The sequence below is a fragment of the Phyllobates terribilis genome, unplaced genomic scaffold, assembly GCF_046119375.1.
Source record: "Phyllobates terribilis strain yellow unplaced genomic scaffold, ASM4611937v1 Scaffold_83__1_contigs__length_6671269, whole genome shotgun sequence".
Classification (NCBI taxonomy): Eukaryota; Metazoa; Chordata; class Amphibia; order Anura; family Dendrobatidae; genus Phyllobates; species Phyllobates terribilis.
In genome coordinates this window covers 2,293,383-2,303,115 of record NW_027362843.1, presented here as the reverse complement: position 1 = coordinate 2,303,115, position 9,733 = coordinate 2,293,383, and positions in this window count along the sequence as shown.

Below are 9,733 nucleotides of genomic sequence, written 5' to 3'. Positions count from 1 at the left end.
AGATATATTTTTGTGTCACAACAGTCAGGAGACACTACTGTTTTTCTTTACGGAAACAACTACCAAAACCTGAATAATAGAGATTTTTTACCGTGGGATGGCAAAACCACAGTTATTGTTTACTGGGGTATACCACACTTTTTTAAATAGAGATATTTGTGGCTGAACAGTGAGCGACACACTCAAACTGCTTTTTTTTTAGATACCAAAGGCCCAAAACTGGATAGTACATCGATTTGACCCGTGGAACTGCGAAACCACACTGGGATGTCGGGCCTACACAATACTATTTTCAAAAGATATATTTTTGTGTGACAACAGTCAGGAGACACTACTGTTTTTCTTTACGGAAAAAACTACCAAAACCTGAATAATAGAGATTTTTTACCGTGGGATGGCAAAACCACAGTTATTGTTTACTGGGGTATACCACACTTTTTTAAATAGAGATATTTGCGGCTGAACAGTGAGCGACAAACTCAAACTGCTTTTTTTTTAGATACCAAAGGCCCAAAACTGGATAGTACAGTGATTTGACCCGTGGAACTGCGAAACCACACTGGGATGTCGGGACTACACAAGACTATTTTCAACAGGTATATTTTTGTGTCACAACAGTCAGGAGACACTACTGTTTTTCTTTACGGAAAAAACTACCAAAAGCTGAATAATAAAGATTTTTTACCGTTGTATGGCAAAATCACAGTTATTGTTTTCTGGGGTATACCACACTTTTTTAAATAGAGATATTTGCGGCTGAACAGTGAGCGACACACTTAAACTGCTTTTTTTTTTTATACCAAAGGCCCAAAACTGGATAGTACAGCGATTTGACCCGTGGAACTGTGAAACCACAGTGGGATGTCGGGCCTACACAAGACTATTTTCAACAGATATATTTTTGTTTCACAACAGTCAGGAGACACTAATGTTTTTCTTTACGGAAACAACTACCAAAACCTGAATAATAGAGATTTTTTACCGTGGGATGGCAAAACCACAGTTATTGTTTACTGGGGTATACCACACTTTTTTAAATAGAGATATTTGCGGCTGAACAGTGAGCGACACACTCAAACTGCTTTTTTTTTAGATACCAAAGGCCCAAAACTGGATAGTACAGCGATTTGACCCGTGGAACTGCGAAACCACACTGGGATGTCGGGCCTACACTAGACTATTTTCAACAGATATATTTTTGTGTCACAACAGTCAGGAGACACTACTGTTTTTCTTTACGGAAACAACTACCAAAACCTGAATAATAGAGATTTTTTACCGTGGGATGGCAAAACCACAGTTATTGTTTACTGGGGTATACCACACTTTTTTAAATAGAGATATTTGCGGCTGAACAGTGAGCGACACACTCAAACTGCTTTTTTTTTAGATACCAAAGGCCCAAAACTGGGTAGTACAGCGATTTGACCCGTGGAACTGCGAAACCACACTGGGATGTCGGGCCTACACAAGACTATTTTCAACAGATATATTTTTGTGTCACAACAGTCAGGAGACACTACTGTTTTTCTTTACAGAAAAAACTACCAAAACCTGAATAATAGAGATTTTTTACCGTGGGATGGCAAAACCACAGTTATTTTTTACTGGGGTATACCACACTTTTTTAAATAGAGATATTTGCGGCTGAACAGTGAGCGACACACTCAAACTGCTTTTTTTTTAGATACCAAAGGCCTAAAACTGGATAGTACAGAGATTTGACCCGTGGAACTGCGAAACCACAATGGGATGTCGGGCCTACACAAGACTATTTTCAACAGACATATTTTTGTGTCACAACAGTCAGGAGACACTACTTTTTATCTTTACGGAAAAAACTACCAAAACCTGAATAATAGAGATTTTTTACCGTGGGATGGCAAAACCACAGTTATTGTTTACTGGGGTATACCACACTTTTTTAAATAGAGATATTTGCGGCTGAACAGTGAGCGACACACTTAAACTGCTTTTTTTTTAGATACCAAAGGCCCAAAACTGGATAGTACAGCGATTTGACCCGTGGAACTGCGAAACCACACTGGGATGTCGGGCCTACACAAGACTATTTTCAACAGATATATTTTTGTGTCACAACAGTCAGGAGACACTACTGTTTTTCTTTACGGAAAAAACTACCAAAACCTGAATAATAGAGATTTTTTACCGTGGGATGGCAAAACCACAGTTATTGTTTACTGGGGTATACCACACTTTTTTAAATAGAGATATTTGCGGCTGAACAGTGAGCGACACACTCAAACTGCTTTTTTTTTAGATACCAAAGGCCCAAAACTGGATAGTACAGCGATTTGACCCGTGGAACTGCGAAACCACACTGGGATGTCGGGCCTACACTAGACTATTTTCAACAGATATATTTTTGTGTCACAACAGTCAGGAGACACTACTGTTTTTCTTTACGGAAACAACTACCAAAACCTGAATAATAGAGATTTTTTACCGTGGGATGGCAAAACCACAGTTATTGTTTACTGGGGTATACCACACTTTTTTAAATAGAGATATTTGCGGCTGAACAGTGAGCGACACAATCAAACTGCTTTTTTTTTAGATACCAAAGGCCCAAAACTGGATAGTACAGCGATTTGACCCGTGGAACTGCGAAACCACACTGGGATGTCGGGCCTACACAAGACAATTTTCAACAGACATATTTTTGTGTCACAACAGTCAGGAGACACTACTTTTTATCTTTACGGAAAAAACTACCAAAACCTGAATAATAGAGATTTTTTACCGTGGGATGGCAAAACCACAGTTATTGTTTACTGGGGTATACCACAATTTTTTAAATAGAGATATTTGCGGCTGAACAGTGAGCGACACACTTAAACTGCTTTTTTTTTAGATACCAAAGGCCCAAAACTGGATAGTACAGCGATTTGACCCGTGGAACTGCGAAACCACACTGGGATGTCGGGCCTACACAAGACTATTTTCAACAGATATATTTTTGTGTCACAACAGTCAGGAGACACTACTGTTTTTCTTTACGGAAAAAACTACCAAAACCTGAATAATAGAGATTTTTTACCGTGGGATGGCAAAACCACAGTTATTGTTTACTCGGGTATACCACACTTTTTTAAATAGAGATATTTGCGGCTGAACAGTGAGCGACACACTCAAACTGCTTTTTTTTTACATACCAAAGGCCCAAAACTGGATAGTACAGCGATTTGACCCGTGGAACTGCGAAACAACACTGGGATGTCGGGCCTACACAAGACTATTTTCAACAGATATATTTTTGTGTCACAACAGTCAGGAGACACTACTGTTTTTCTTTACGGAAAAATCTACCAAAACCTGAATAATAGAGATTTTTTACCGTGTCATGGCAAAACCACAGTTATTGTTTACTGGGGTATACCACACTTTTTTAAATAGAGATATTTGCGGCTGAACAGTGAGCGACACTCTCAAACTGCTTTTTTTTTAGTTACCAAAGGCCCAAAACTGGTTAGTACAGGGATTTGACCCGTGGAACTGCGAAACCACACTGGGATGTCGGGCCTACACAAGACTATTTTAAACAGATATATTTTTGTGTCACAACAGTCAGGAGACACTACTGTTTTTCTTACGGAAAAAACTACCAAAACCTGAATAATAGAGATTTTTTACCGTGGGATTGCAAAACCACAGTTATTTTTTACTGGTGTATACCACACTTTTTTAAATAGAGATATTTGCAGCTGAACAGTGAGCGACACACTCAAACTGCTTTTTTTTTAGATACCAAAGGCCCAATACTGGATAGTACAGCGATTTGACCCGTGGAACTGCGAAACCACACTGGGATGTCGGGCCTACACAAGACTATTTTCAACACATATATTTTTGTGTCACAACAGTCAGGAGACACTACTGTTTTTCTTTACGGAAAAAACTACTAAAACCTGAATAATAGAGATTTTTTACCGTGGGATGGCAAAACCACAGGTATTGTTTTCTGGGGTATACCACACTTTTTTAAATAGAGATATTTGCGGCTGAACAGTGAGCGACACACTCAAACTGCTTTTTTTTTAGATACCAAAGGCCCAAAACTGGATAGTACAGCGATTTGACCCGTGGAACTGCGAAACCACACTGGGGTGTCGGGCCTACACAAGACTATTTTCAACAGATATATTTTTGTGTCACAACAGTCAGGAGACACTAATGTTTTTCTTTACGGAAACCACTACCAAAACCTGAATAATAGAGATTTTTTACCGTGGGATGGCAAAACCACAGTTATTGTTTACTGGGGTATACCACACTTTTTTAAATAGAGATATTTGCGGCTGAAGAGTGAGCGACACACTCAAACTGCTTTTTTTTTAGATACCAAAGGCCCAAAACTGGATAGTACATCGATTTGACCCGTGGAACTGCGAAACCACACTGGGATGTCGGGCCTACACAATATTATTTTCAAAAGATATATTTTTGTGTGACAACAGTCAGGAGACACTACTGTTTTTCTTTACGGAAAAAACTACCAAAACCTGAATAATAGAGATTTTTTACCGTGGGATGGCAAAACCACAGTTATTGTTTACTGGGGTATACCACACTTTTTTAAATAGAGATATTTGCGGCTGAACAGTGAGCGACACTCTCAAACTGCTTTTTTTTTAGTTACCAAAGGCCCAAAACTGGTTAGTACAGGGATTTGACCCGTGGAACTGCGAAACCACACTGGGATGTCGGGCCTACACAAGACTATTTTAAACAGATATATTTTTGTGTCACAACAGTCAGGAGACACTACTGTTTTTCTTTACGGAAAAAACTATCAAAACCTGAATAATAGAGATTTTTTACCGTGGGATGGCAAAACCACAGTTATTTTTTACTGGGGTATACCACACTTTTTTAAATAGAGATATTTGCAGCTGAACAGTGAGCGACACACTCAAACTGCTTTTTTTTTAGATACCAAAGGCCCAAAACTGGATAGTACAGCGATTTGACCCGTGGAACTGCGAAACCACACTGGGATGTCGGGCCTACACAAGACTATTTTCAACAGATATATTTTTGTGTCACAACAGTCAGGAGACACTACTGTTTTTCTTTACGGAAACAACTACCAAAACCTGAATAATAGAGATTTTTTACCGTGGGATGGCAAAACCACAGTTATTGTTTACTGGGGTATACCACACTTTTTTAAATAGAGATATTTGCGCCTGAACAGTGAGCGACACACTCAAACTGCTTTTTTTTTAGATACCAAAGGCCCAATACTGGATAGTACAGCGATTTGACCCGTGGAACTGCGAAACCACACTGGGATGTCAGGCCTACACAAGACTATTTTCAACAGATATATTTTTGTGTCACAACAGTCAGGAGACACTACTGTTTTTCTTTACGGAAAAAACTACTAAAACCTGAATAATAGAGATTTTTTACCGTGGGATGGCAAAACCACAGGTATTGCTTTCTGGGGTATACCACACTTTTTTAAATAGAGATATTTGCGGCTGAACAGTGAGCGACACACTCAAACTGCTTTTTTTTTAGATACCAAAGGCCCAAAACTGGATAGTACAGCGATTTGACCCGTGGAACTGCGAAACCACACTGGGGTGTCGGGCCTACACAAGACTATTTTCAACAGATATATTTTTGTGTCACAACAGTCAGGAGACACTAATGTTTTTCTTTACGGAAACCACTACCAAAACCTGAATAATAGAGATTTTTTACCGTGGGATGGCAAAACCACAGTTATTGTTTACTGGGGTATACCACACTTTTTTAAATAGAGATATTTGCGGCTGTAGAGTGAGCGACACACTCAAACTGCTTTTTTTTTAGATACCAAAGGCCCAAAACTGGATAGTACATCGATTTGACCCGTGGAACTGCGAAACCACACTGGGATGTCGGGCCTACACAATATTATTTTCAAAAGATATATTTTTGTGTGACAACAGTCAGGAGACACTACTGTTTTTCTTTACGGAAAAAACTACCAAAACCTGAATAATAGAGATTTTTTACCGTGGGATGGCAAAACCACAGTAATTGTTTACTGGGGTATACCACACTTATTTAAATAGAGATATTTGCGGCTGAACAGTGAGCGACACACTCAAACTGCTTTTTTTTTAGATACCAAAGGCCCAAAACTGGATAGTACAGTGATTTGACCCGTGGAACTGCGAAACCACACTGGGATGTCGGGCCTACACAAGACTATTTTCAACAGATATATTTTTGTGTCACAACAGTCAGGAGACACTACTTTTTATCTTTACGGAAAAAACTACCAAAACCTGAATAATAGAGATTTTTTACCGTGGGATGGCACAACCACAGTTATTGTTTACTGGGGTATACCACACTTTTTTAAATAGAGATATTTGCGGCTGAACAGTGAGCGACACACTTAAACTGCTTTTTTTTTAGATACCAAAGGCCCAAAACTGGATAGTACAGCGATTTGACCCGTGGAACTGCGAAACCACACTGGGATGTCGGGCCTACACAAGACTATTTTCAACAGATATATTTTTGTGTCACAACAGTCAGGAGACACTACTGTTTTTCTTTACGGAAAAAACTACCAAAACCTGAATAATAGAGATTTTTTACCGTGGGATGGCAAAACCACAGTTATTGTTTACTCGGGTATACCACACTTTTTTAAATAGAGATATTTGCGGCTGAACAGTGAGCGACACACTCAAACTGCTTTTTTTTTAGATACCAAAGGCCCAAAACTGGATAGTACAGCGATTTGACCCGTGGAACTGCGAAACCACACTGGGATGTCGGGCCTACACAAGACTATTTTCAACAGATATATTTTTGTGTCACAACAGTCAGGAGACACTACTGTTTTTCTTTACGGAAAAAACTACCAAAACCTGAATAATAGAGATTTTTTACCGTGGGATGGCAAAACCACAGTTATTGTTTACTCGGGTATACCACACTTTTTTAAATAGAGATATTTGCGGCTGAACAGTGAGCGACACACTCAAACTGCTTTTTTTTTAGATACCAAAGGCCCAAAACTGGATAGTACAGCGATTTGACCCGTGGAACTGCGAAACCACACTGGGATGTCGGGCCTACACAAGACTATTTTCAACAGATATATTTTTGTGTCACAACAGTCAGGAGACACTACTGTTTTTCTTTACGGAAAAAACTACCAAAACCTGAATAATAGAGATTTTTTACCGTGTCATGGCAAAACCACAGTTATTGTTTACTGGGGTATACCACACTTTTTTAAATAGAGATATTTGCAGCTGAACAGTGAGCGACACACTCAAACTGCTTTTTTTTTAGATACCAAAGGCCCAAAACTGGTTAGTACAGCGATTTGACCCGTGGAACTGCGAAACCACACTGGGATGTCGGGCCTACACAAGACTATTTTAAACAGATATATTTTTGTGTCACAACAGTCAGGAGACACTACTGTTTTTCTTTACGGAAAAAACTACCAAAACCTGAATAATAGAGATTTTTTACCGTGGGATGGCAAAACCACAGTTATTTTTTACTGGGGTATACCACACTTATTTAAATAGAGATATTTGCGGCTGAACAGTGAGCGACACACTCAAACTGCTTTTTTTTTAGATACCAAAGGCCCAAAACTGGATAGTACAGTGATTTGACCCGTGGAACTGCGAAACCACACTGGGATGTCGGGCCTACAAAAGACTATTTTCAACAGATATATTTTTGTGTCACAACAGTCAGGAGACACTACTTTTTATCTTTACGGAAAAAACTACCAAAACCTGAATAATAGAGATTTTTTACCATGGGATGGCAAAACCACAGTTATTGTTTACTGGGGTATACCACACTTTTTTAAATAGAGATATTTGCGGCTGAACAGTGAGCGACACACTTAAACTGCTTTTTTTTTAGATACCAAAGGCCCAAAACTGGATAGTACAGCGATTTGACCCGTGGAACTGCGAAACCACACTGGGATGTCGGGCCTACACAAGACTATTTTCAACAGATATATTTTTGTGTCACAACAGTCAGGAGACACTACTGTTTTTCTTTACGGAAAAAACTACTAAAACCTGAATAATAGAGATTTTTTACCGTGGGATGGCAAAACCACAGGTATTGTTTTCTGGGGTATACCACACTTTTTTAAATAGAGATATTTGCGGCTGAACAGTGAGCGACACACTCAAACTGCTTTTTTTTTAGATACCAAAGGCCCAAAACTGGATAGTACAGCGATTTGACCCGTGGAACTGCGAAACCACACTGGGATGTCGGGCCTACACAAGACTATTTTCAACAGATATATTTTTGTGTCACAACAGTCAGGAGACACTACTGTTTTTCTTTACGGAAAAAACTACCAAAACCTGAATAATAGAGATTTTTTACCGTGGGATGGCAAAACCACAGTTATTGTTTACTCGGGTATACCACACTTTTTTAAATAGAGATATTTGCGGCTGAACAGTGAGCGACACACTCAAACTGCTTTTTTTTTAGATACCAAAGGCCCAAAACTGGATAGTACAGCGATTTGACCCGTGGAACTGCGAAACCACACTGGGATGTCGGGCCTACACAAGACTATTTTCAACAGATATATTTTTGTGTCACAACAGTCAGGAGACACTACTGTTTTTCTTTACGGAAAAAACTACCAAAACCTGAATAATAGAGATTTTTTACCGTGTCATGGCAAAACCACAGTTATTGTTTACTGGGGTATACCACACTTTTTTAAATAGAGATATTTGCAGCTGAACAGTGAGCGACACACTCAAACTGCTTTTTTTTTAGATACCAAAGGCCCAAAACTGGATAGTACAGTGATTTGACCCGTGGAACTGCGAAACCACACTGGGATGTCGGGCCTACAAAAGACTATTTTCAACAGATATATTTTTGTGTCACAACAGTCAGGAGACACTACTTTTTATCTTTACGGAAAAAACTACCAAAACCTGAATAATAGAGATTTTTTACCATGGGATGGCAAAACCACAGTTATTGTTTACTGGGGTATACCACACTTTTTTAAATAGAGATATTTGCGGCTGAACAGTGAGCGACACACTTAAACTGCTTTTTTTTTAGATACCAAAGGCCCAAAACTGGATAGTACAGCGATTTGACCCGTGGAACTGCGAAACCACACTGGGATGTCGGGCCTACACAAGACTATTTTCAACAGATATATTTTTGTGTCACAACAGTCAGGAGACACTACTGTTTTTCTTTACGGAAAAAACTACTAAAACCTGAATAATAGAGATTTTTTACCGTGGGATGGCAAAACCACAGGTATTGTTTTCTGGGGTATACCACACTTTTTTAAATAGAGATATTTGCGGCTGAACAGTGAGCGACACACTCAAACTGCTTTTTTTTTAGATACCAAAGGCCCAAAACTGGATAGTACAGCGATTTGACCCGTGGAACTGCGAAACCACACTGGGATGTCGGGCCTACACAAGACTATTTTCAACAGATATATTTTTGTGTCACAACAGTCAGGAGACACTACTGTTTTTCTTTACGGAAAAAACTACCAAAACCTGAATAATAGAGATTTTTTACCGTGGGATGGCAAAACCACAGTTATTGTTTACTCGGGTATACCACACTTTTTTAAATAGAGATATTTGCGGCTGAACAGTGAGCGACACACTCAAACTGCTTTTTTTTTAGATACCAAAGGCCCAAAACTGGATAGTAC